Genomic DNA, 23,341 nt, shown 5'->3' with positions numbered 1-23,341 from the left:
TGTCTCATTGTGCTTCAATATATTTACTGCCAGTACCTAGAATACCCTTAGGCTCGTTTGGTAAAATGGTGAGATATTCAGAATATTTTATAGGGCGTGATATCTCATAGGATTAGTTATCCCACTTTTTATATGGGATAATTAATCCCACAATTTTAGTATAAAAGTTTTCCCGTGATTAACTAATACCCCAAACCAAATATGGATAAAGTTAATCCCAAATTTTATCTTGGGATTATTATCATTATCTAATGTACCAAACAACTTAGTTTTAAAATTATTCTTCTATTTTTCTGCCGCGTAAATCGAGTATTTGTTGAGGACTGTATAAGCTCATTTTCAGAACTTCAATTCTCCATCTCATAAAAGATAGACGTTCCCTATCAATTTGCTTTTGGGGTGTTTGGGGGGGGGGGGGAGGAATATCATTTTCTTGACGTCGTTCTACGCAATCTTGTTTCTTTTACTTCTAATAGCGTGTATTGAGAACACGAAAAACAAAGTGGCTGTAGTTTAGTGGTGAGAATTCCACGTTGTGGCCGTGGAGACCTGGGCTCGAATCCCAGCAGCCACACTTTAATAATTTTTACCCATGTTTCACAAACTTTCCCCGATAGAATTAACATTTTATAAGAAGTATTACTTTTTTCCACATAAAATTGATTTCTTGTCAATTACTGCAAATGGGATTGAGCTGAAATAGGTAATCTTTTCACTTTTTTAAAATCCACATTTTTGGTTAAACACCCCATTAGTCCAAATTTTGAAACAGATATACATAAAAATCGTATCACATGTTATACAATAACAACAACATATAATAACGACTCAATCCTAAATAATAATAGAGGTTAGCTATATTAATCTTTATGATTATATCGCTCCAGTCAAGCTCATCTCAAACAAATATTAGGCAATATCAAAAATTATAATACTAGATATATGTTTTGTAGTTTCTATTAGTATATAAATCTCTACCGTCTATAATATATAATTATATATCATACGAGAATTAAGAATGAAGGATTTTAACAAGAAGGATGAAGAAATTTTCTCTCTGTAATGTATTAAATCTCAAAGCATGTATATATACAAGTATAGATGCTGAAAGAAATAATGTAAAATGAAAATTAAAGAATATTCCCTATACACTTGTCATGTTTTCATTCCCTACTCCTATAACAAAATAACTAATTTTACTTCTCTAATATGTATTCACATATGTGGGCACGTGTAGAGAAGCTTCCGGGCGTCTCATTCTTGTGAGCTTAATGTGCCATATCGACGGTTGAGATTAAGAGCAGTTGAGGGTCAAGATGCTTCCACGTGTCACATTATTTTAAGAGACCAAACTATACACTACATAGATAAATCTGAAATCCCTAATGAAACTCATCTCTTTCCCTTTCTTTCTTTCATCGATCAAAATGTCGATGCCTTCCTTCTTCTCTACATCCCCCTCAACTTGGAGGGGAGAGAATAGACCCCCAACTTATGTAAGATAAGATTATGTGAAGCTCCCGATAATGGTTTGGTAAAAAGGTCAACGAGTTGCTGTTGCGATGGTACAAAAGAAAGGGTTATTAAATCAGAGAAATATTGTTGGCGGACGAAGTGACAATCGAGCTCAACGTGCTTCGTTCGCTCGTGGAAGACAGGGTTACGGGCAGTGTTTATCGCGGCTTGGTTGTCGGAGTGAATTGGAACAAGAAGAGAAAGTGGAGATGACAGATCTGCAAGAAGGCGTACCAACCGGGTAATTTCTGCAGTAACTCGCCTCATAGGCCTATATTCTGCCTCTGCAGATGAAAATGATATTATTGTCTACTTTTTCGATTTCCAGGATATCATATCTCCACCAAGGATGATGAAAATCCCATTTACGGACCTCCTGTAGTCTTTGCAAGCCGCCTAGTCGGTGTCACAAAAAGCGATAAAATCAAAAGAAGGATCTGAAGATAGGAATATTCCTTGTGAAAGATCTGTAGATAAATAGCGTAAAACACACAAGCCATTTGTGAAATGAGAAAGGCATGGCCTTTGCATGAATTGACTAAGGCAAAGCACTGTAAAGGACAAGTCAGGGCGGGTGTTTGTGAGGTAATTAAGCTTGCCCACCACATGTCTGTAAAGACTGGGACCTAAAAGAAAAGGCCCATCTTGGAATAAGGATCAAGTGGTGAAGACACAACCGAGCCAGAGTGATCAAATTCCTTTAAAAGATCTAAGGTAAATTGCCTCCGACTAATAATGAAACCATATTTTTCTCAAAGAATTTCCATGCCTTGGAAATAATGAATGTCTCCTAAATGTTTGACCTTGAATTCTGTATTGAGAAAATCTGCAATTTGATTGTTTCCTTCAATGTCACTGACTGTAAGCAAAATATCATTTACATAGACTACTATGATAGAAATTAAAGCCCCGGATTGCTTGTAGAATAATGAATAGTCATTGAGAGAACTAGAATAACCTTTGTTGCCAAATGCCCTAGCACGCCTCGCTTACCACTGCCTAGAGGATTGCTTTAAACTATATAGTGCTTTTCTCAACAAACACACTTTAGTAGGATCAGGAGGGGATAAGCTAGCAAAAAATCTCATGTAGACTTCTTCTTGCAAGTCTCCATGCAAAAATGCATTGTTCGCATCAAGTTGTGAAACACGCCAACCTTTCTTGACTGCTACTTTTAAGAGACACCTAATTGTGGTCATTTTTACCACAGGTGAAAAGGTCTCTGAATAGTCAATTCCTTCTCTTTGTATGTTCCCCCTTACCACTAACCCGGCATTCAGCCTTTCTATAGTACCATCTAACTTATGCTTAACTTTGTAAACCCACTTGCATGGTAGAGCATTCTTGCCTGGTGGCAAAAACACCATATCCCAAGTATGATTCAGCTATAGACCTACAATTTCTGCCTTCATTACCCTTCTCCAACCTGCTTCCTTACAAGCTTCATGATAGCTTGTTGGTTCTAAAATATTGAACACACTATTTAGAATATTTTGATTATTCATTAGTGCTCCAAAGGATAAAGCAGTAGGTTTAGATGACTGAGTAAAATACGAGGAGTTGAGGTCAGTGAGAAATATGTTGTTGTTTGGTTTTTGACTAATCCTTTCAGATTAGTGGTGGTGGAATGGGAAAAATAGGAAGAAGAGATGATATAGGTGGATTGGGTGTGCTAGGGTCAGAGGTTAATGGTGTACTAGGTGATAAATATGGTGAGTTGGTTAGGCCAAAGCTTGGCAATGGGGAAGAGAGATCAGAATGGTTGGTAGTCTGATTTACTATCCCATGTGTCCTGCTAGGTGTAGTAAAGAAAGTGGAGTCAGCTGAATCTGTTGTAGGTGTAGGGATTCTGCTTATAGGTGGTTGAACATATGGTGGACTATCAAAAGATGTGGTAGATGGTAAAAACAAAGGCTGAGGTGTTATGGTTGTCAAAGTGAATGGAAACGTTCCTCATGGAACTTGAAATCCCTGGAAATAGACATCTTTCTTATCTCAATTTCCACAACTTTATAACCCTTTTGACCTTGTCCATAGCCCAAGAATATACAGTTCTTAGCTCTTGTCTCAAATGTACTCATGTTATGAGCCATAGTAGATGTATAACATAGAAACCCAAAAGATCTAAGTAATTCATAATTAGGTGGTCTTCCACATAGAATCTCATAAGGTGTTTTTCCTTTCAAAACTCTAGAAGGTATTCTGTTGATGATATGAGTGGTTGCCAGCACACATTCTCCCCAGTATTCAATAGGGATATTAAACTGATAAAATAGACCCCTTGCAACCTCTAAAATATGCCTATGATTTCTCTCAACCACCACATTCTGTTGGGGTGTTGCCACACAATATGTTTCATGCAATATCTCTTGTGATTCAAGGAAAGCAGTTTCCTATGATCCTTTGCCTAATTCCCATGCATTATCAGAAATTATCCTCTTCACCTTCATGTCAAATTGCCTCTCTACCATGCTCAAGAAGGATTTTAGAACTATAAAGGCATTACTCTTGCAACTTAACAGAAAAGTCCATGTAGCTCTATTGTAGTCATCTACAATAGTTAGGACGTACGTAAAACCATTGTATGTCACAATCTTGAATGGTTCCCAAGTATCAATGTGAATTAAATCAAAACTTTCCTGTGTTTTAATATGACTTAAAGGAAAAGTAAGTCTAGTTTGTTTGGCTTGAGGACAAATGCTACACACATAATCAAAATTTGAAGGCAAATTAATGAAACTAAGATTCTTCATTATGGAAAAGGGCAGATGACCCAATCTGACATGCCATTGGTTTACATTAGAATTAACATTAGCCACTAATGGTGTTTGAAAATAAATAGAACTAGAACAGTGATTGGAGTTTCTTTCTTTTGGAATTGAAACTACATCTTGACAGGGTAGAATGCCAGAAACTACACTAGTGGGCCTGAGTAGATATAAACCATCTCTTACTTCACCAAAAACTTGCCCCATCCTCATTAAAGGGATCTGCATTAGACAACCATCAGAAGTTAGATTTAAGGAGCATTTGAATTGACTATATAACTTATGAATAGATAATAAGTTATATCTGAAAGAAGGCACATAAAGAACTCTTTTAAGTATCATATATAGTTGAATAGAAATACTACCTATATGTGTAACATATAACTAGAAAGAGTTAGGTAGACTTATATGTAAAGGAATAGGTAGGGGGATCAAATATATAAATGAACTTGAATAAAAACACATGTGTTCAGAGGTTCCTGAGTCAATGATCCAAGTCTTAGTATTAAAAGTTAAAAGACAAGTTCCAATATACTTAAGAATTGTACCAGCCAATGCATTGGCATTGATTTCTGAACTTGCATGTGCTGAGTTTCCAATTTGAACCTGTTTGTTCAAGTTAACTAGCTCAGAAACTTGCTCCTTGTTGAACATTTGTGGCTGATTGTTCATGTTTCCCTCATTGTTAATAGTTGTTGTACCCTGATCATGTCCTGTTACCATTGCATTTCCTTTCACTGTTGTCTGATAATTGTTTGGTGAGCTGAAAAAATCTTTTGAGAACCCTATTAATATGTAACAATCTACTCTCACTTTCCCTATTCTCAAACAATGAGAGCAGGTCACATTAGGATTGTATTTAAACTTCTTGCCTTTGAACTTTTGTGCACTGTTCCTAAACTTTTTTAGTGGCAGAGGGTTTCTGAGTCTGATTGTTGTTCCTCTGTTGAAACTTTGTCTGAGCTCCTACCATAAAAGATGCTCCATTAGAAGGGTATTGAGGGCTCATGTATACCTCTCTTTGACTCTCATCCTGAAGTAACAAAGAGTAGGCATGGTCTAATCTGGGTAGAGGATTCATCATGAGAATGCTGTCTCTTGGTTGGCCATACACATCATTAAGTACCATAAGAAAATGAATTACTCTCTGATCTTCTAAAACCTTAGTTACCTTCTTCTTTTCATCACACAAACCGTCACAGATACATCCTAAGTGTGTTCTCAAAGGGTCAAACTCATCCCACAGTCTCTTCAGAGTTGTGAAATAACATGCTACACTGCCATTTCCTTGAACTTGCTTAGATATCTCTTTTTGCAGGTGGTATAGTTTGGCCCCATTGGATTGGCCAAAGCTGTGCTCAAGACTGATCCACAATTCCATTGCAGACTAAGAGTAGATAACATTGTATTCTATTTCTTTATACAGAGAATTCAGTAACCATGAGGTTACCATGTCGTTGCACCTACTCCATTGAGGAAGATCATTGGAATCCAAACTTAGTTTTCCATAGCTTCTAATGATGAAACCAAGTTTATTCTTGGCAGATAGTGCAATTAAGATTGACCTCCTCCAACCTGGAAAGCCTCTCCCATTCGAATGGTGTGTTCACGAGAGTCATACCAGGTGTATCGGAGGAGTGAAGAAAATAAGGGTGATTACAGTCCTGATTGACTGTAGTAGATGAAGAACCAGGGCTGGAAACCACTGGAGTAAAGAAGACTAGAGTTTCTTCTGTTACTGCCATGGATAAATTTGAAATTTATGAAGCTTTGAGATGAAGTTTATGATGGATCAAGCTATAAGTGCTCTGATACCATGAAGGATGAAGAAATTTTCTCTCTGTAATGTATTAAATCTCAAGGCATGTATATATACAAGTATAGATGGTGAAAGAAATAATGTAAAATAAAAATTAATGAATATTCTCTATACACTTGTCATGTTTTCATTCCCTACTCCTATAACAAAATAACTAATTTTATCTCTCTAATATGTATTCACATATATGGGCACATGTAGAGAAGCTTCCAAGCGTCTCATTCTTGTGAGCTTAATGTGCCATATCGACGACTGAGATTAAGATACCAAACTATACACTACATAGATAAATCTGAAATCCATAATGAACCCCATCTCTTTCCCTTTCTTCTCTTTCCCTTTCTTTCTTTTATCGATCAAAATGTCGATGCCTTCCTTCTTTTCTACAAAGAATATGAAGAATTGAATGCAATTATATTACTCCTTTCTCAAATGATATGAATTCATGATGTGTGTTCAGGCATTAATTTTTATATTATTACATCTATAACTTTATGAACGTATTTTAGATGAAAAAAATTTCATACATAAAAGTATTTTAAATGTTTAAACTGTCATTATCAAAGGAAACATGCTTAACAATGCATAAATTTACCAAACAATTCTTATATTAGTTCAATTTGGTATGCAAATATTTCCTCCAATTCTAAGAGCCAGTAATTGATCCTTTAAACCCTTTTAAACAAAAATTAATTCATGTTTCCTTATATTTGGATACATAGTTGTAGTTAGGGGTGTCAATGGTTCGATACGGCTGGTTATTTTTAAAACAATTATACTATACTAATTTTTTGGTTACTCTAATTTGTATAGCCAAAATTCAACTTTTCGAAATCGTCTCAATCAACTCATTTTTTTCTACGGTATTAGTACGGTTCAATTTTTATTTTATTTTAAATATCATATAAGAGTCGGTAGTCGAATTAGAACGTGATAACATGTGGACTTGCATAGGACTAAAGAAAAAAACTCTAGATATTTTTACTCTTTATAAGGTGATAAATCGAGGGAATATGAAAGATTCGTAGAAGAACCATCCATTCCACTATTCTATCGCAATATACAATAAATATGAGCAGATACAAGTGAATATAAATAATACGAGCAGAAATACATTAATCAAGTTGGTACTCAAGATTAGAGTCTATTAGAAAATTAAATAGATAATTGTTATAAATAGTATTTTTCATGGTGAATGTCTATCTTTTAGAGAGATTTTAGAGTTTGTTACTTTGTGGATAAATCACGTTTTCCCTATAAATAGAGGAGTTCTATTCAATATAATTCATCACAAATCAATAAGTATTCTCTCTCTCTTTTTTATTTTCTCTGCAATACTCTTTTCTTTATTTATTGTTTTATAACACATTATCAGCACGAGACTCTAACCAATTGAGTAAAGGCACCTGCTTTTGTCACGTCCCAAACTAGGGGAGCGCAATCGGCGCTCAACCGAGTGAACCTGGCCGAGCAAGCGTGCTAGATTTTCTTCTACCCAAACTCATCAATGAATAAAGAAAAAATATACTCCATTAATCAAACATTGAAAAGATTTTATTAACAACTCACATTTCATATCCATTAACAACTTCATTCATAATTTCCAAAATTTTATAAGTTTATAAATATAATGAAAAGCATGTTTTCCAAATACCAACATTTCTAGTTTTGACTCCCAAATTCAACCACCACCTACAACCTGTCTACGGAGACTCTGAGTACAATAGAAGAGTAATATGGAGATGCCGACAACAAGGCCCCGTCTATACCTTAAACCACAATGTACAACTCAAATGACATCAGGACCGGAATAGAGTAGGGCTCACCAAAACCTGCTCAATAGAGAGTGACTGCTAACGAGGACCAAAGTTGCCTGCTGATGAACCACCTACATCCATTGAAGATGCAAAGTCCCCGGCAAAAGGGACGTTAGTACATATGGAATAGTACTAGTATATAAAGCTAACTGTCTACTTTCAAAATAGAATGCCAATATAAGAAAGGAAAAATCATAGAAATAGCAAGTCACAATCTACCATATCCAAATGTACAGTTAAAAACATAACAATTTTCAAAATATGAACTTTTTATACAATTTTAGTTGGGAGATATTTAGCATAAATATACCACTGTTCACAATACCAATACCACCGTACATTTAGCATGGAGTCCAACCACGACCCAATCGGTTAGGCCATCTCATTAGAGACATCAACTACAATCACTCTCAATACCAATACCACCGTACTTTTAGCACGGAGTCCGATCATGACCCGACCAGCTAGGCCATCTCATCAATCACAATCACAATCACAATTTTAATTATAATTTCCAACACAATCACCACCATGTGTGCGGCATGGTGTCCGATCACGACCCGATCGTCTAGGCCATCTCACCACAATGCCGTGTGGATTGACATCACCCTTTTCTATCAATCATCTCGTCCCAATTAAAGGGAATAATTTTATCACACCAATATCATCCCAAATAAGGGAAATAATTTTATCACATCAATCTCATACCAAATAAGGGGAATAATCACAATCCACTCTTACACCGGCACGTGTAATTTCGGGGTTAGGTTATTTCAACCTACCCTTCCTAGGTGACTATCGATATTCCCAAAAATATTTTTGATTTGAATACAAAGGAAACAACAATACTAATGCATTTACCTAATAACATTTCACACTATTTATAGCCTCATTGGCATTTTCATCCACTTACAACATCATTATTTCATTGGCTCTCTTGGCCATACATATGATTCTTCATTCATGGCACAAAGGCCGTATTTCATATTCCACACTTTCATTTCTTCCCTTTCATGGATCATCATTATAAATATCAACAAATAGAATATTCTGAAAATCACAACTTTAAGTTCATTAGTAATGAAGGCTTTAAACACAATGGATTTCTTTCCAAGAAATGGGGTAAAATGATTGGCAATCGAAGCACAAGTTAAAATCATAAACAAGTAACACATCATTTATTCTTGAAATACTTTTCCCCAAAAAGGGCAATACACCATTTCAACTCCTGAATATATAAGAGTTCAAAATACATTGGAAATACTTACAAAGCATAACATTAGATAAAATAGCCACATTTGGGCATGACTTGAGTAGATAGGCATTTAGGTAAATTTATTTTCGAAGTCAATTCGGAATAGTTGAATCAAGGCTCATTTCATAACCTTTCTCATATCATTTAATTTTATTGGCACCATTGGCCACAAGTATAACTTTCACTCTTGGCACAATGGCTACAATTTATATCACCAATTCACTTCTTTCACTTTCGAGCATCTTTATACATTATCAACAACAAGGCATTTTCAATCAAGACTTTAGGTACACATATGAGCAATTAAGGGTCTTAAGTACATTGAGTTTTTCTCCGACAATTTGGCATGATAACTTTCATTTGAAACACTACTCGAAGCCATAACATTTTAATATACATATCATTCTTGAACATATTCCCGAAGGATAACATAATGTGATAGAAACATTCAGAACACATTTTGAATACATAATTCTCGACACTTTTCTTATTCGGGATAATCGAATTTATTAGGAACAACTCTCAATATGGGAATTAGAAATTTGAGCCAACAATACTTGAAACTTACGGGAAGATCATGGAATTCATTTCTAAAAGAGTGCTTTAGCCAACATACCTCAAATTCGTCCCTTAATGATACTACAACGATCCACTACACTAAGTAACTTCAATATACAATAACAACATCCAATGGGACCAATAATAGTAATAAATTCCATAATTTAGGCTATTTAGGCACATTATCAAACACCTAGTAGGCATGAATTTCTACATCTCTTAACCATTAAATTAGTTCATCCAACTACTACCATTTACCAATAATTTATCACACCATCATTCTTAAACAATTCTTAACTTCCGACATCACATACATGACCATCCATCCACACCCAACCAACAAAATTCCATCAAATAATCACCTTTCAATCTCTACAATAGTTATGTATTTAAATTGGAAACTCATGGCTTCCAATCACCATACCCTAAGTTATAACACATATTTCATACATAAATAATCACCATAGATTAGTTTGAGATGGTGGACATACCTCTTGTAGACCAAATCTTGAAAGACAACTTTTGGGGTGTTCTTGAAATTTTGAATAAATCCTATAGAATCCAATAAAAATCTTATTGTTACTAGTGATTGAGAAGTGAAATCATCATAAAAACACACTTAAAAACTCACCTTAGGTGTGTATTGGAAGCCTTGGCCGGATGGATGATAGAGAGAAAGCCCCAGTCGTGAAGAAATGACTTAGCCCCTCTCTCTACCCGTCCTTGGGGTTATTGAATGGGCTCCTACGTGTGTGGTCGCGCATCTGGGCGCGCATATGGCATAGGTCCAGTAAAATGGCCATAACTTTCTGTATACATATCCACGGTTTGATGCATTGGAAACTAGACTCAAATAGATTTAATTTAATAGGTATATCACCTCCTAAATATCTATAGTTTGGTAGAAGCATGCATTTGAAGTATGATGGTATGCAAATTGAGACATCATTTCCACTCAATGTATCCAACTTGTTCCACACAAGGTCTTCCCATTCACAAAACTTCTTAATATGTTCCAACACACATTAAACATATATTTTCATATCAAAATGATGTGGTTCTATCCAATAGGTATCCTTTAATACTCCAATACGTTATTCTCAAATACAGTTTGCGCACTTTAAAATCTTAAATCATTAGGAATTTTTTAACGGGGCCTTACAGCTTTAGTCACCAAACTTTGGGATACGTGCATGGTGCTCAACTTGTACATAATTTTGAGTATAATGATTGTTAATTATTCCCTTAACTTCCTTCCGGAATAAATTTTGGATTTAAGATAAGTATTTTACTCTATTTTTCTCTTTTAAATTCTTGAAATCTTATAATTTAATTTTAAATACAAGCAACGACAATAAATCTTGATTATAACTCTAATAGAGTTTGTAAGAAATTATAATCACCCGAAGTGGTAAACTTTTTATGTCTTGCCATGATCAAATTCATGTATAATTGTGAGCACGAGAAGTGAAAATCCATCCTATTGAATTTGCTTCATTCTCGTTCCCTTAAGAGAATATGGTAGCAGTATATGATAAATCTGAGACAAGACAAAATTATAATCGTGAATGTATCAATTGATGTGGACGTGGCGATAGACGAAATTATAATCGCCATTATTGTGGTAATGAGAACAATAGGGATTCTCAAAATAATCCTTCACTCTTTGAAACTAATGTTCGTCGTGGATTTGACATGAGATTATGTAATGTACATATAGTTAATTAGGGTCCATTCACATTCATTCTTGAAAGAATATGAACGTGTTAGTGGCAGTGAATATACCACACTCACCTCTAGAAGGACTTTGAGATGAATAAAAAAATAATTTCATTATTATGGCATGAATAGTCATTGATCACGTACCTATAGTGATTATGCCAAAATATTATGGAAATGTGATTATTACAGGGCAAAAGTAATGTAAGCAACATGTCTTGCCTATAATAATTTTGATCATGACCATAATGGTATAACTTTCTCCTTGAAAGAGATATTTCTGTATGGATGTTGATGAGTATGTGGTCATACAAAATTAATCGAGAGCTATGGAAGAGCCAATTATATTATTTTGGAGAAATAAAATTGATTATCAATAAGGTATTGTGTCGTATTAAGTCTCAAAAACACTTATTGAGTTTCTAAAATATTCGCGAAAACGGTTGGTTATATCGAGACTATAAATAATAATAATAAGATTTAATATTTTCATATTACTTCAACTGTAGCGAGGGTAATATATATATGAAAACTATTCGCTTTATTGACTGATTTGTACTACACAAATAAAAATATGTAAAATTACGTAAAACAATAAACTGAATGTTTATTGTTATAAAATTTCATGTTATAGTAAATTGGAGTTTAATTAACAATTGCACACGTCATGATGTAAACCTGAAGTATACTCATACAAATAGTTTTATAAATCATGGCCTATTGAGCAATCTTGATTTAAGCATGATGTGCAAAAAAAATGAGAATTCACATGGGTAAGTGTTGAAAAAGATTCTTCATGAATTCTCTTGTGTTGCTTGTTCTCGCGATTATTATACCAACTAAAATTGATATTGAATCCCTTGAATTCTCCGATTATTCACCTGCCATGTTGTCACAGTCCAATTTTTCCTCTGTTGAGTATCATGATGGCACCTAGTCTTAGGCACTAGGTACGCCTAACATTTACTAAATAACAACAATAATTAAATAATATCTAATAATTTTTGAAATGGAAATCCCTATAAAATTTATAACTTCCAAAACCGGTAGTACAATTTATAAGCTCTACAGAGTTTGTTATAATTTTTTAAATACAACTGTTTGAAATAAAGTAAACAGTGTGAATACAAATCAGAAAGTGCCTCCGGAGCCTGCGAACGCAGCAGCAGGTTTACCTTGAGTCTCCACAACATCAATCCGCACATCTAGATAATGATCAACTGACTTCAAAAAATACCTGGATCTGCACAAAAATATGCAGAAATGCAGTATGAGTACACCATAGCAGTACCGAGCAAGTATCAAGACTAACCTCAGTGGAGTAGTGAGGAGGTACAGTCAAGACACCTACTCGACTAAACAACCTAAACAAGTATAAGTATAGGAACAACAAAGTATTATCTACATAAGAACTACGCGAAATGGAAAATAATACGGTAATTTTAGTAAGAAAGAAAAAAAAACTACCAACGGAATACCATAATAATGACACAGTAGATGTACGGAAACACGGTCTAAATTCGGTGATCATAAATAAATGAAAGGCAAATAACAACTCAACAAAACGACCGCTTTCACACCGGGTTTTAGCCAATAACATCCACGAGGTACCGAACTTCAGAATATCCAAAACTCACGAGTCTTAATTCCTTAACCCTAACACTTAGCATCGTGTGCTCTCATTACAATTTATAACCGCACTGACGACTTATGTGCCAAATAGAACCATTCTCAGATAGAAGGCAAGTAAACAAGGGTGTGCGTCTATACTCAATAATATCAAGAAAACCTCTTAACCGATAAGAGTGCTTAACTATGTGTATGCTTGAGCATGTGTCCTAACATAGTTCATGTCAGCTAGTAAGTATAGGGAAAGAAATGGACAGCACGTAGAACGTTTTCCCACAACTTTCCAAAAGATAAAGCTCACACAGGTAAGTGTACCATTACACAAATATCCACAACAAGAATGCCCCAGGCCATCACAAGTTATCACAAATCAATCCCTGGCACAACCCACCTTGTCTCGCCACGTGTGCAATAATAAAGTAAATACCCGCCTTGTCTCGTCACACGTGCATAATAATGTTATCACCTTATATCGCCACATGCGCAACCCACATATATACATCCCGCCTTGGCACGCCGCATATGTAAATATCAATAGTAACAATAGCATGGAAGAAACCTTATGCAACCCAATAACACTCGCACTGCAGAAACCTCATACATCACAATAACAAAAACCGCACGGCAGAAACCTCGTGCATCACAACAACAAGTTCAACAACAACAATGACAATAATACAAGGTTACGAAAAATAAGTCAACTCAGAGATTCCAGAACTTAAAGAAACAGAGGAACTAATTCACAAGGAGTAGTCACAATCAGGAATGCTTGTCATAATGAGAACATCTCACCAATAAAGGAAATACTATGTAACAATGGTCCACAATATAAAGTTCGACAACGAGGGACCTAACATAAGTCGAATAATTCCAAATAAGGACAAGTCAACCAAAATATAGGATATCTAACTTCTTTTAAGTTTGGGTAATTAGGAAAGAGATACAATAGAGTCAGTTAAGGGTAAGTAGCCGAAAGATAATCATAGTCTCAATTAAGGATGAACAATTATATAAGAGATAATTATAAATTCAAACAAAGATAAGCAGTCAGGGGAAAGATAACATGACAATATAAGAGAGAACAATTCCAGTTAAGACACAAGTGAATCAAATAAGCAACAAGAGTGGATCATGAAGCAATTAACTCTAATTAAAGCAAGTAGAGGTGAAACCAATAATTAAGAAACGTATTCGTAACAAAACAACTACATATTCAGTAAATACAAGAACCTAAGAACCCAAAATGCCAACTTTCCACAAATAAGTCTCAGCACATATTTTTTACCTCACGTACACGGACTACAATTAGCATAGAGACTCAAATCCTAAGGGGTAATTTCCCCACACGAAGTTAGGCAAGATACTTACCTCAAAGAAGACAAATCGATAATCTAAAATGAACTTCTCGGGTGAAATGACCTCTGGACGACTCAAATTTAACCAAAATCACTTTAAATCACAAATAAACTCATAAAAAACTATTTCGGATCATAAAGTCTCAATCTTTATCAAAATCTAAAAATCGACCCAAAAGTCGACCCGGAATCCGACAAATTTCACAAAACCCTAACAACCATTCAGATACAAGTTCAACCATACTAAAATTATCAAATTCTGATACCAATTCGTCCCTCAAATCATGATTTTTCATTTTGAAAACTTTCTTCAAAAACCACCATTTTCTTCAACTCAAAATACAAATTAAATGATAAAAATAAAAATAAAATCATGGAATATAATAGATTCAAGGTGAAGAACACTTACTTAATCGATTTTCTTGAAAAACCCACAAAAAATCACTCAAAACCGAGCTCTACAAGTCAAGATATGATAAACATGGAATATCCCTCGATTTGAAAATCTTATATTCTACCCAGATGATTGTCCATCGCGAACGCGGAGAAAGGGTTGCATTCGCGAAAACAAAAATAAGGTTGCCTAGAAGACCTTTCGCGAACGCGAGTGAAGCGACGCAAACGCGAAGAATAAGGAACGGAAACCTAGGCGAACACGCGAACGCAAAGAGTAATGACCACTAGTGTTCAAGGCTTGGTTTCTACTACGCGAACGCGAAGAAGGAAAAAGGCAGACCTTCGCGAATGCGAGAGCATGAATACGAACGCGAAGAGGAAATATGAGGCGGGTCAGCAGAACACAATGCGACCGCGAAAGGCACTTCGCGATCGCTAAGAAGAACATCTGATGACAGAAAACAATAGTTCAAAATAGGAGGAAATGACCCACGGCCCGTCTAAACACACAAATAAGTTCTATAACCTAACACGGAATCGCTCAGGGTCTCCGAACATCAAACAACACCAAAACTACAAATCTCGCCATGAATCGAACTTATGAACTTCCAAATCTTTCAACTTCAAAAACTCGTGCCGACACCTATCAAACCAACCCGGAATGACGTCAAATTTTGCAGGCAAGTCCCAAATGACATAACTGAGTTGTTCCAACTCTCGTAATCACATTCCGACCCGGATATCACCAAAGTCAATTATCGGTCAAACATATCCACCTTCTAGACTTCAAGTTTTTCCAACTTTTGCCGAAATGCTTCAAATCACCTTATGGACCTCCAAATCCGGACGCACGCCTAACTCCAAAATCGTCATACAAAATTATTGAAATTATCCAAAACCCATTCCGGAGCAGTTTACACAAAAGTCAAATTCCGGTCAACTCTTACTTCTTAACCTTCCAAAACTTGAATCCTTCTTCCGATTTGACTCCGAATCATCTGGTAACTGAACTCGACTATGCACGCAATTCAATACACATAATATGAAGCTGCCCAAGATTTATGTCGCGGAACGGGACTTAAATTCTCAAAACGATCGGCCGAGTCGTTACACATATAAACCTTATAAATATTCATCTACGAGATGGTTACATGTGCGTTTATTATCAACCCGCAACTTAAATACTAGGTTTCTTGCTCAATAATTTAATTTAGAGCATAATTTTCAGATTTTCTATCCAAGACAGTTCATCTTGATAAGTTGGTTTACATCACAATTAGTTTAGCAAAATAATTTATTGATGCCTCCACTTAATAGTTGAACTATTGATTATGATAACAAAGTTATCTATATCAGTTTCATATACGTTATATACAAAAGTATATTACATTGGTCCCTCACATAAGGTTCAGGGTCAGGAACCAAATAATTACATCTTATTATTATTGGTGTACGGTGTATATTTTGATTAACATCATAACACACAAAGGTGGGTTTCCAAAGTTGAGGAAGCAAGTTAGTTTTTCTAACATGAGGAGGAGACAGGATAAACAATTAAGAAAACGTTATGTGGAATGAATTAGCATTTGTACATCTAGATCCTCGAATAAGATAATATGAACTTGAAGTTCATAAAACGACAATTCACTTGCAATATATTGCAAAGCATGTTTGACGCATTTGATGACCCAAATAAAGTAACTATATTCTCACTGAAAATGTTCCTATTAGAATAAGTCCTAGAAGGATAAAGTCTATGGTATGCTTAAAGCGTATAGACAAATCGATTTCAAATAAAATTCTTGATAAAGAATATGAGCAGATGATCAAATAATCATAATAAGGAGGCAAAAGATCTACAAGATCACATGACATAACACTTCATAAAATCTCATGAGAGATTCGGGTACCTGAAAATATAAATGAAGAGATCTCTTGTTATGTCTTTATGAAAAAAAAGGTTGGAACCGGTAGAAAATGTTCATCGACTACATCTATTATAACACTAAATATATATATATATATATATGAGGATCTTAAGTCTAGAGAAACAATTCAAGTAGAATTGGTTTCATATGAAATATATGTAGTTTTGGACTTGTCACGACCCGAAATTCCCACCTTCGGGACCTTGATGGTGCCTGACATTTCACTTGCTAGGCAAGCCAACGTTAGAATAATTTTAACCATTTTTAACAATTAATCTTAATTAAATAGTAAAGAAACCAACAGTTGGAATAATATCTTAATTTAAATGAACAAACCTAAATAATAACGATGTCTAAATACCATGCTAGAACTGGAGTCACAAGTGTACGAGTTTCTAGAATAATACAAACAAGGGTCTGAATAAAATAAAGTTATTTGAAAGAAAGCACACAACTAAGATTAAGAATAAGGGGACTTCAGAGCTGCGAATGTCGTGCAACTATACCTCAAGTCTCCTCTGATAGTTGAATCCGAGAAAATCTACAGTACGCCGTTGGGACCAACTATGGTATCTGCACAAGAATTGTAGAGTATAGTATGAGTACAACGACCCCATGTACTCTATAAGTATTGAGCCTAACTTCGACGAAATAGTGACGAGGCTAAGGCAGGTCGCTTACATTTACATTTACCCAATAATAATAATAATAATAATAATAATAATAATAATAATAATAATAATAATAATAATAATAATAACAGAAATAGAGGTAAGAAGGGTAAATCATATCAATAATTAAAGTCAATTCAACAGTCATAGCCCTTCAATTTATTTCCGTTGTGGCGTGCAACCCGCTCAACCAATATAAACTTAGGATAAAATATGTTGTTGCGTGCAACATGATTCAACAATATAATCTTTCAATTAAATTCTGTTGCGACGTGCAACCCGCTCCAACAATATAAACTTAAAATAAATATGTTGCAGCGTGCAACCCTCTTCAATAATATAATTTAACAACACTTAAATATAAAACAAGTCCAATAAGTACCACATTTAATACAAATTTATTAGGCAACAAATCATACAATAATTATGATTTATTTAGGAGACAAGTAATGACAAGTAGCAATTAATTATGGAAATCAGGAAAAAATAGACAGTTTAATATTTTATATGCTAAATGTAAAATAACAATTAAGACACATAAGTCAAATAAGCATGTAGTAATTATAGCATAAATTCAAGACATAATATTGGGCAAGGAATGTGAGAGGAATAATTAATAAAATAATTAATTCATGATTTAGAATAATTTATGATTTTCAAATAAATATGCAAACAATCAATTTGACGACGTATAGGAACTCGTCACCTCGCCTATATGTCGTTACACATGAAATTCACGTAAAACATAATTCGAGGATTTTATTCCCTTAAGTCAAGGTTAACCACGACACTTACCTTATTTAGCAATTTCAAGTGATCACTCGACCACAACTTTTCCTTTCGAATTAGTCTCCAAACCTATCAAATTATTGGCCAACAATTCAGTTGGAGCTTTGGAAATTATTCATAATCCGAATGATACTTAATTTAAGTCATTTTCAGAAAAGTCAACTAAAAGTCAACGTGGAGCCCACTTTTCAGAACTCAATAAAAACTCACGTAATATGGACACTCGTTCTAGTACGAGTTCAACCATATGAAAATTATCAAATTCCGACATCGTATTGTCTTTCAAATCCTAAATTTCAGTGTTTGGAAAGTTTTACAAAAATTTCAATTTCTTCCATCTAAATCTAAAACACATAATGAATATAAACATGGATTTATAAAATATAATCACTTCTTAATATAGAACACTTACCCTAGCCGAAGTCGTAAAATATCCCTTTGAAATAGCCCAAATCCGAGACTCAAAACTCAAAAATGAGTAAAAATAGCTAACACTCGATTTTATATATTCTGTCTAGCATTTTCACATCTGCGGACAATATTTTCGCATCTGCGAGCTCGCATTTGCGAAAAACATCTCGCATCTAAGAAATGGACTTGCCAAGCGGGTGTCCGCAACTGCGGAAATTGGTCCGCAATTGCGGCTGCGCAGAAGCGCATGAAGGAGCCGTAGAAGCAGTTGTCGCATTTGCGACCATTTTCTCGCAGAAGTAAGTAAGTTGCCCAGGATCCAAATCGCAGAAGCGAATAGGCTCTACGCAGAAGCGGGACCGCACCAACGCTCCCAAAGTCGGAGGTGCGAAACACCAGAACCAAACCTGCAAACCTTTACCAAAATGGTCTGAAACTCGCCCGAAATTTACCCGAGCCTCTCGGGACCTCGGCCGAATATTTCAACAAGTCCCGTAACACAATATGGACTTACTCGGGGTCTTAAATCACGTCAAATAATGCCAAATTACAATTCATACCTTGATTCAAACTTATGAGTTTCAAACTCTTCACTTTACAAAACTCGTGCTGAAACATAAGAAATGAATCCTCAATGATTTCAAATTTGGCGCATAAGTCATAAATGACATAACGGAGTTATTCCAACTCTCGAAGTCTCAATCTGAGTCTGATATCGCTAAAGTCAAATTCACGGTCAAACTTTGGAAATCTTTAGTCTTTAAATTTTTAATTTTTAATAAATTTCGATAACTCACACTAGGGACCTCCAAATTAAATTTCGGGTATACGTCCAAGTCCCAAATCATGATACAGATCTACCGAAACTGTCAAAATACTGATTCGGGTCTGTTTACTCAAAACGTTGATCGAAGTCAACTCAAATGAGTTTTGAAGCTTTATTTTATATTTTAATCAATCTTTTACATAAAAACTTTCTGAAAAAATTCACGGATTGCGCACGCAAGACGAGGAATAGTGAAAGGTGCTATTTGAGGTCTAAGGATAGAGAAATGAATATTTAAAATTAAAAATAACAAATGGGGTCATCACATTCTCCACCTCTAAAACAAACGCTCGTCCTCGAATTGAATTAGAAAATGACCTGAGTTGGTGAAAAGGTGTGGATATCTACTCCGCATATCTTACTCGGACTCCCAGGTAGCTGTCTCAATCGACTGATCTCTCCATTGCACCCGAACTGAAGAATAACTCTTAGACCTCAATTGTCGGACCTGCCGGGCTAGAATAGCTACCGACTCCTCTTCATAAGTCAAATCTTTTTGGACTAAGATGAAATCTAATACATGTGACGGATCACCATGGTATTTTTGGAGTATGGATACATGGAACACTAGATGAACTATTGATAAACTAGGTGGTAGTGCAAGCATGTAGGCTACTTCACCCACCCATTCAAGAATTTCAAAGGGTCTGATATACCTAGGCTCAACTTTCCCTTCTTTACGAATCTCATTACACCTTTCATAGGTGAAACCCGGAGCAATACTCTTTCTCCTTCCATGAATGCAACGTCACAAACTTTAAAGTCGGCATAAGTCTTTTGCCTAGACTGAGTTGTGCAAAGTCGTCCATGCTTAACCTTGACCTTATCCAAGTCATCTTGTACCAAATCGCTACCCAACAACTGAGCCTCTCCCGGATCAAACCAGACAAGTGGCGAACGACATTGCCTACCGTATAATGTTTCATATGGAGCCATATAAATGCTCGATTGGTAGTTGTTATTATAGGCAAACTCCGCAAGTGGCTAGAACTGATCCCAAGAACCTCCAATGTCTATAACACAAGCGCGAAACATATCTTCCAGTATCTGAATAGTGCGCTCTGACTGTCCGTCTGTCTGTGGATGAAATGTTGTACTCAACTCAACCCGTGTGCCTAACTCACACTGTACAACCCTCCAGAAGTGTGAGGTAAACTGCGTACCCCGATAAGAAATGATAGACACGGGCACACCGTGGAGGCGGATAATCTCACGGATGTAAATCTCATCTAACCGCTCTAAAGAATAGGTAACTGCTACTGGAATGAAATGTGCTAACTTGGTCATCCTTTCCACAATGACCCATACTGAATCAAACTTCCTCTAAGTCTCTAGGAGTCAGACAACAAAATCCATAGTGATATGCTCCCACTTCCACTCAGGAATTTCTAACTTCAGAAGCAGACCACAGGGTCTTTGATGCTCGTACTTGACTTGCTGACAATTCAGACACCGAGCTACATATGTAACTATATCCTTTTTCATTCCCCTCCACCAACAATGTTGCCACAAATCTTGATATACTTTGGCGGTACCCGGATGAATAGAATACCAGGAACAATGGGCCTCTTCAAGAATTAATTCATGAATTCCATCCATATTAGGTATACAAATACGATCCTACATCCGCAAAACTCCATCTTCCCCTACAGCAACATGTTTGGCACCACCGTGCCGCACTGTGTCCTTAAGAACAAGCAAATGACAATCATCATATAGTCGCTCTCTAATGCGCTCATACAAGGAAGACCAAGCCACTGTGCAAGGTAAAACCTGACTAGACTCTGAAATATCTAACCTCACGAACTGATTGGCCAAAGTCTGAACATCTGCACCTAACCGCCTCTCACCAACTGTAAAATACGCAATGCTGACAATACTCACAGCCTTTCTTTACAAAGAATTGGCCACCACTTTGGCCTTTCCGGGTAATAAAAATGGTGATATCATAGTCTTTCAATAGCTCCAACCATCTTTTCTGCCTCAAATTGAGATCTTTTTGTTTGAACAGATACTGTAGACTACGATGATTAGTGAATACCTCGCACGAGACACCATATAGGTAATGCCTCCAAATCTTCAGTGCATGAATAATGGCTGCCAATTCTAAGTCATGAATGTGGTAATTCTTTTCATGAATCTTCAACTGCCACGACGCATATGCAATCACTCTGCCATCTTGCATTAAAACTGCACCAAGCCTAATGCGAGATGCATCACAATATACCGTATAAGATCTTGAACCTATGGGTAATACCAACACTGCATCGTAGTCAAAGCATCCGAGAAAAATAGTTTCTATTTGGCTAATTAAATTACAAAATACTTTGAATAATCAATTAGTGTTTGGCCAAACTTTTATAAAGTGTTTCTAATTGTATTTGGTTCAAAAGTGCTTTTCAAAAAAGTACATTTGGGGAGAAACTATTTTTTTTTACTTCTCAAAAACACATTTGCTTCTATTCAAAAACACTTTTATTTTCTTCTAAAAGCTTGGCCAAACGCTTCAACTTTGAAAAAAATGCTTTTGACCTTGGATAAGCTTCGCCAAACAGACTATAAGTAAGTTAATCAATATACAGAGATGTATGCTTACAACATTATTTTTGTATGCATATTCATCAAATTTATTCTCATCAAAACTAATTTAGGAAGAAATAAGTTTCATAAACTCAATTTTTTCATGATCGTGTAAAGCGTATCGATTTTTCAAAAAGCAAGAACAAGGCCGATGAATCTGCCCCTCCAACAGTGGGATCCATCATCCCTAGAAGTCTTATTACCACAAAAGATTTCGAAGAGAAATTCCCTACTACTAACTCTCGTACATGGACCGTCAGTAGGTATCCCTCTTCCATACGTCCTTCTAGCATTCCTGCTGTGAAGGAAGACTACCGCTGCCATGACTTGGATATTATTGCTCCTCATCTATTGAGAGAGTCACCCTACCCAATGAGGGTTTTACCTATTTTTACACATATTCATTTACTTTAGGTGCATTCTTTTTTAGATGAGAGCTTGACCCCGTTATTGCGGAGTTTTGCCTCCTCTACCAAGTGTGTTTGGCACAAGTAAGTCCATTTGTGTGGAGGACGGTTGCTTGCCTTTGGCGTTTATGCCAGGATACTAGAGAGGAGCTAACTTTAGCTCATACGATGAATCTTTATTCTCCCAAAATGTTCCGTGGGCGAATGATAAACCTCTGTAAATGTGAACATGATGCTCTGTTGTCTAGCATGGATGATGACAATGACTATGGGTAGATGGAACAATTCATTGCAGCTACCACCAACGACATTATTCCAGCAACGGCTCCATCCTTTCCGGCCGCTTGGAACCGTACTCGTAAGCTCTTTGTTTAGTATTTCCTTTTACTAAATATTTTATTATAGCCGTATTGATCCTCCATCCTTCGCTTGTTTTAGCAACTCGATGGATCCCACCGGTGGTACAAAAGATATTGGACGTAACAATGCCTAGTAGGTCACAAAACCTTGGCGCAACTGCTCAAACTCTGCACGCCATGCATCTCTGATACTCTGGGAACATACTCCCTCAAGAACATGTCCGAGAACTGAGTCCAAGTGAGTGAAGCTGCCTCAGCTGGACTAACCAACTCGTATGCACACCACTACTGATACGCCGCTCCTCTAAGCTGGATATGGATGAAAATCCCTCCACAAACCGGCAATAATAACCTGCCAAACCCAGGAAACTCCGGATCTTTGTAGCTGAAGTAGGTCTAGGCCAACTCTGAATTGCCTCAATCTTCTTAGGATCCACTTTTATACCTTCTACTGATACAACATGCCCAAAAAAGGCAACTGAGTCTAACCAAAATTCACATTTTGAAAATTTGGCATATAACTAATTATTTTTCAAAGT

General features: G+C 35.9%; 1 long non-coding RNA gene and 1 other non-coding gene across 2 annotated transcripts; both read left to right on the top strand.

The window, feature by feature from the left end:
- Positions 1 to 502: 502 nt before the first annotated feature.
- On the top strand, positions 503 to 574 carry TRNAH-GUG (transfer RNA histidin (anticodon GUG)). Its single transcript has one exon. It is a non-coding gene; the product is annotated as a tRNA-His (tRNA).
- Positions 575 to 1,386: 812 nt separating this feature from the next.
- Positions 1,387 to 6,232, top strand: LOC104087193 (uncharacterized). Its single transcript, XR_684239.4, has 3 exons — positions 1,387 to 1,756; positions 1,844 to 2,229; positions 5,602 to 6,232. It is a non-coding gene; the product is annotated as an uncharacterized lncRNA (long non-coding RNA).
- Positions 6,233 to 23,341: the final 17,109 nt, after the last annotated feature.

This window comes from Nicotiana tomentosiformis, chromosome 5, assembly GCF_000390325.3.
Source record: "Nicotiana tomentosiformis chromosome 5, ASM39032v3, whole genome shotgun sequence".
Taxonomy (NCBI): Eukaryota; Viridiplantae; Streptophyta; class Magnoliopsida; order Solanales; family Solanaceae; genus Nicotiana; species Nicotiana tomentosiformis.
Note: the sequence above shows the minus strand (reverse complement) of the source record. Positions and strands in the feature narration are given on the sequence as shown.